We start from the raw sequence: 6854 nt of genomic DNA on the forward strand, positions 1-6854 counted from the left end.
CCCTACTCAGAGTGATCCCTGGGCACAGCGTTATGAGGAAACCCTGAGTACAGCTGTGTGTCACCCCCAAACCAAAAACAAACAAACAAAACAATCACTATTCCTTTCTATGTTCTTAAAAATGGATACTTATACATGCCCATCATGAAATTTCAGAACTACAGTATATTTACATTCAGATGTCATTTTATTTTTTAATGACTTTTTCAAGCTTGGACGGGGAATGTGGATTGGGTCCTGAAGGGGCAGTCCAAAGCAACACATGCAAGGAAAACCCTACTTGACGGCTTGTGAGCTCACCCCCTCCTGAGTATGGCACCCTTTTACCTCCTACAGAGTCGAATTAGGTGGTCCTGGCTCTCACTGAAAAGTTTCTGTGCTGAGGGGAAGGTAAAGTCTCAGAGACCCACAAACATATGGACCACATATTTGGCACATTCCTGTGACTGCTTGTGGATGGAGTCCTAGCTCAGCAAGACCCTGCTTCATGCTGATCTCATTCCCTCCCTCTGCAACCACACTTGCATGTATCCCCAGGAGCTCCATGTAGAGAGGCAACTATCACTTAATCAGTCAGTAATGCTGACTGCTGTCAGATGTCAACACCTGAAATTCAGGGTAGAAGGTGGGGTCAGAAATACGTACCTAGGGGGCAGAGTGATAGCACAGTGGGTAGTGGTTTGCCTTGCACATGGTCCACCCAGGTTCTATTCTCAGCATCCCATATGGTACCTTAAGTTGTGGAAATTAAATCTAGGTTGGCCACATGCAATGAAAGCACTTCACCTGCTATAATTTCTCTCCTCACATGAGACATTTGGGCATGGGGTAGAGGGTTCAAGAGAAAATTGGAAGAGAATGGAATGGGTGTACAATCTTTGCAACTTTTTTTCTGTTCAGGAAGACAAGTATGTACTTGATTCTCTTTTGCCTTAACTTGTTTTCCTGTCCCCAAGCTTCACTCCATATTCTTCTAATTCACTGCTGTTAGTCTCCTATGGTCTCCTGCTGTCAGGACTGCTCGGTCAAAGTGCCACTCACTGGGCCAAAATAAGAACGAGCTGTCTCCCAGCTTGAAGGTTAAAAGTTCAAGTTCAAGAGGACACACTGTTGGTTTCTTCCAAGGTCTGTGAAAAAAAAGTTGAGGCTTAAAGAGAGGCAGCACTCTTGAGAGAGAGTCTATAGCTTTCCTCTCAGTGATGCAGTGATTTGACTGGACAATCTAGGTCTAAAGACAGTCTTCAATAGCCTTTGCCCACATAGAGATCTCACTATCACCAGCACCATGAACCAATCATCAATCTGCATCTGGGTCCTACTTGTTCTGCCCAGCATGGGAAATGAACCCTGTACCTGATTTCCCTGGGAGCCCTGGAATCCAGGCTGAAAATAGGAATTGCTCTTTGCAGGAAAGTCAGCCAGTCAGAAATCTACCCTGTAATTCTAGATCTGTATCTTTGTTTTACAGAAAAAAAAATTCAAGAGAGATGCATAGGAAAGTAAAGCAGTTTTATACAGAGATTATTAAAAAGAAAGAGAATAATATGTTGTAGAGGGGACATGGGCTTCTTCAGAGGGGAAATAACTGAGTGTACACATCTCAGGTGGAAACATGGGCCATCTCCAGAATGGGAAGCACCATCTTGCTTTGCAGAATTGGTTTTATAATTCTCTCAAATGCCCCATGGTGGTAGTTATGGCTTTCTATGTAAATAGTGTCCCTTGCTAAGATATTGTCAAGTGGAAGATCTTGGAATCCTTAGTGGTTCATCTTCATGCTCTAATCATGACCTTTTGTTCCTGCCGGAGCTTTTCTTTGACAGTGAGGGTGAGGATTTAGCCTTCTCTGGCTCTGTACTGGTGCCAGTTAGTCTTACCATATCTAAATTCCTGAGTCCACAAAATTGGTTCAGTCAATGCTTCTTGGCTATTTTAGGGCAAGTGATATAGTAACTTCTTTAAATTCTATCTTGGTTTTTATTACTCATTGGCAGGGTGCCCTATCTACTTGCCTGCTTCAGCAGGCTCTATTTATCTTTCTGGCTATATCCTCACATTATCCATTCTCTACTTGTGTCTATCTTGATGTCCAAATTCTTTTCTCTGTGCAGACACCAATCTTAATAAATCAGGGCCCAAACTCATTCCCTATAACCTCAACTTAATAAGTCACTTCTTTTTTTTCTTTCTTCTTAAATTCTTTTAACACCACCCATCACCAGTGCAACATTCCCATCACCAATGTCCCAAGTCTCCCTCCTCCCCACCCGACCCCCGCCTGTACTCTAAACAGGTTCTCAATTTCCCTCATACATTCTCATTATTAGGACAGTTCAAAATGTAGTTATTTATCCAACTAAACTCATCACTCTTTGTGATGAGCTTCCTGAGGTGAGCTGGAACTTCCAGCTCTTTTCTCTTTTGTGTCTGAAAGTTATTATTGCAAGAATGTCTTTCATTTTTCTTAAAACCCATAAATGTGTGAGACCATTCTGCGTTTTTCTCTCTCTCTCTGACTTATTTCACTCAGCATAATAGATTCCGTGTACATCCATGTATAGGAAAATTTCATGACTTCATCTCTCCTGACAGCTGCATAATATTCCATTGTGTATATGTACCACAGTTTCTTTAGCCATTCGTCTGTTGAAGGGCATCTTGGTTGTTTCCAAGATAAAACATCTTGGTTTTTTCCAAGATAAAACTATAAAACTCTGCTCCAAGAAATAAGAGAGGACACGCGGAAATGGAAGCATATACCCTGCTCATGGATTGGCAGGATTAACATAATTAAAATGGCAATACTCCCCAAAGCACTGTACAGATTTAATGCGATCCCCCTAAAGATACCCATGACATTCTTCAAAGAAGTGGACCAGGCACTTTTGAAATTTATTTGGAACAATAAATACCCTCGAATAGCTAAAGCAATCATTGGGAAAAAGAATATGGGAGGAATTACTTTCCCCAACTTTAAACTTTACTACAAAGCAATAGTTATCAAAACAGCATGGTATTGGAATAAAGACAGGCCCTCAGATCAGTGGAATAAGCTTGAATACTCAGAGAATGTTCCCCAGACATACAATCATCTAATTTTTGATAAAGGAGCAAAAAATCCTAAATGGAACAAAGAAAGCCTCTTCAACAAGTGGTGTTGGCAAAACTGGGTAGCCACTTGCAAAAAATTGAACTTAGACCCCCAGCTAACATCATGTACGAAGGTAAAATCCAAATGGATTAAAGACCTCGATATCAGCCCCAAAACCATAAGATATATAGAATAATAAGTCACTTCTATGCATTACTTTTATTTTCAAATAAAGTCACATTCCAAATTCTGGGAATTGGAATTTATCAATTCAAAAAGGACACAGATCAAGCCCTAACTATCTGGTTTCACAGGTTTCCTTCTGGATTCCCCTGAGATTGGATGAGCAAACAGATTGCCAACAGACAGGTCAGAAAAAAAAAAAGAGAAAATGTCATCATGTATGTGTGGAGCATCTGGTTGACTGAATATTAGAGGGAACACAGGGCAGACTGGGGTTTATGTCCTGGGCTAAGGATAGGGTTAGGGTACAGTGTATTGAGAGAGATTGAGGGGTTCTAAAGCAGAGACTTCATAAATCCAAGTCTTAGCTCTATATGCTTGCTTCCCTGCATAAGGCAGATTTCTCAGGAGCAGAACCTACAACTAGGTAATCTGCACACTATAGTTATGGTAATAGCTTCTTTTAGACACTCCGAACATCTGTTGTCCTTGATTAATGTAATAAGATGATGGTATTGAAAAAACTTGCTCCGGACATTTTGGAAAAAGAGAGTCTAAACATTTAGGGGATGCAGGAGAGATTAAAAAACACGAACAGGATATCCTGGGCTTTCGTGTTGAGGGGTGCAATATCTCTCTCCCAATAGGGGTAACACCAGTGAAGATGCAGCCTCCCACTGGGCTCCAAACACTCAGCAACTGCAGAGACATTGCCCCACTCTTGGTGCTTGGTGAGGTCGGATGGCCCAACTTTCAGAGGTCTGTGGACTCTGGTTCCATGGTTCAGATCTCAAGGCAAAGCAAGATCCTCTGTCTGTGGATTCCTTGACTTTGTTCTTCTCTGAAGATTGCTCTCATTCTGGGGCCATAGATACTGCCAGTTCCTGTCTTACTCCAGAGAAGTATAAGAAGGTAGTCAGAGATAGGCACTTTCAGTCAGCTTCCACTTTAGATGAAACAATTATTAATTGTACCCCTGCCTCCCTTCCCCTTTTCTGCTTCCTAGTATACTAAGGTCTAATATGGAAGTGGTGCCAGCTTTGGGTATCCTGGGTATGTAATTATTGTGTAGTCCATTGGCAATGGGCACACATCCTAAACCAAACCAGAGAGCTTAAGTCTACCAGGAGTTTTGAGATAAGATCCTCTCTCTCTCATGCTTCACCCTGAAGTGACCAATGGGATGTGGAGTCCTAATAGCTGGCCAGAATTTTGAAATCAAATATAGGAGCTATTTCTGCAAAATGGAAGAGAGGTCCTGGTAACTTCCTTAGACTTTCATCTTTTTTCACAGTCTGAAATATCCCTATACCCTCTGGTTCTTTGCACCAGTTAATGACCCGTTGGTCTGTCAAACTCATAAATATTTCATAGAAATATAAATGTATAAATATAAATATTTTGGTTGATTTTTTGGGGGGGAGCCATACCTCGTGGTGCTCAGGGTCTACTCCTGGTTGGGAGCAGGATTCCACATAAGTACTAGGATGAAACTCAGGCCAGTTTCAAGCAATGCAAGCACCTGCCTTCTGTACTTTCTCTCAAGCCCCAACACAAGAGCCTTAACCTCTGAACTACCTCTCTGGCATTACCCTAACTTATTCTCTTCTTATTTTAGTTCCTGATCCTTCTTTAGCTAATGTGAGCTAATGTGAGCTCTTCTGCTTCAAGATCTTCATGACTTGCCCTTGTAAGTAGAGTGGAACTCCTCAGTCTGTTTCATATCAAAAGCTCTATCCAATGGGATGTGATTTACTCATTTGGTACATAGTGAGCTTATTGAAGAATGATCACTTTCCTCTCGGGAGCCAGGTAGAGTCTAGTAAACTGGGTGACATGGAGGACCCCAAGGCAGTCTTTTATGTGTTATGGACTCAACATCTCCAGATAAAATTTTGCTTGCTCAGGTTTTCTCAGGGAGCAGAGTTCCTTCCTGTGTGGTCAGAGAATCTGGGCTCATGCCACTCTATGGGGGCAGTGAGTATGTGGCAGGCCATCTCATCTACTCATCTCATCTCACCCCTGACCTGTATGTCCCTACCTCATAACCCATAATTGAAAGATATATGCCACAATATTTCAGTTCCAAGGACTTAAACCACATCACACACCTAGTACCATTTTGCTGTGTTAGAACTGGCTTTTTATATTGGCTTTTAAGTTACTTTCTCTGTAATGTTTAACACTTGTTATTTCATTTTTTTTAATGATTTGAATCTTCTTATTTTCTCTCATTTCTGCTGCATGATTTATGATACTTTTTGTTGTTCTATAAGAGCATTTTATATATTTGGATAGCTCAGATGTATCTTTCCTAATATGATACTTGGGTTGCTTAGATTGTTTTAGATTTTGCATATATTATTTATATTAAAATCCCTTTATATACAAGTTACTCAACTTTTGCATTTTGCTTTGTATCTTTTCCAACCATTCTCTACCCTAACCTGATGTTCTATAAGTGATTGTTTATATTTTCTTCCAAAATTTTACTCGTTGTTTTTCACATTTATGTATATCGTCCCTTAGTAAACATTTATGTGGGGATAAATTAGGACAGCTAATTGCCTGCTTTCTATAGGTTAATCAATTGTCTAGCATTAGAGATAAGGGTTCTCCACTGATAAAATGTTACTATTCTAAGATAGCATGTATGAACAATATACCAGCAAGTATTTTTTCAACTGTTTGCTATGTCTACCCACATTTAAAATCAAGCACTTCTCTAAAACCAACAATGTTCTATCTTTAAAATTAAAATTTCATGTTTATACTACCTATGTGTATAAATACTATATATCAGGGTATTAGGATAGGAAGGTATATTTTAGTATATTCTTATATCATAGTTATAATTTCTTCTTTTTATATTTTTGGGTGTACAGTTGAAGGCAGAGAAATATACTCTCTGCTGGCCTCTTGTGCCACTGTCTCTATTTTCTGAGAGTTATCTCAAAAAGTACTATAGTCAATCAGCAAACACCTACTGCTTGCTGGTCAGTTTGTTCTTATTTGTAAGATGAGCTATTTTATGAATATGCAAGACATAGTAATGCAAGTCAAGGACCTCTACTTTACTCATTTTATTTTCTTATAGAGTTCTGCATTTCTTTTTGTTTGTTTGTTTGTTTGGGCTACATCTGGCAGCGCACAGGAATTACTCCTGGCTTTGAACTCAGAAATTGCTCCTGGCAGGCCTGGGGAACCATATGGGATGCTGGGGATCAAACCTGGGTCCTTTTCCAGGTCTGTCACATGCAAGCCAAACACTCTACTACTGTGCTATTGCTCCAGCTCCCTGCATTTTTTTTTTGGTGTTTGGTTTTGGGGTCACACCTGGCAGCACTCAGGGGTTACTCCTGGCTCTACACTCAGAAATCGCTTCTGGCAGGCTCTGGGGACCATATGGGATGCCGGTATTCGAGCCACCTTCCTTCTGCATGCAAGGCAAATGCCTTACCTTCATGCTATCTCTCTGGCCCAGCCATTTATTAATTAATGCTATTTATCCATTCAGACTCTGCCTTTTTGTGCCATGCACCTCACCTCACCTCAGCACTCACATGCAGAATCACTGTGG

This window comes from Suncus etruscus, chromosome 3, assembly GCF_024139225.1.
Source record: "Suncus etruscus isolate mSunEtr1 chromosome 3, mSunEtr1.pri.cur, whole genome shotgun sequence".
Classification (NCBI taxonomy): Eukaryota; Metazoa; Chordata; class Mammalia; order Eulipotyphla; family Soricidae; genus Suncus; species Suncus etruscus.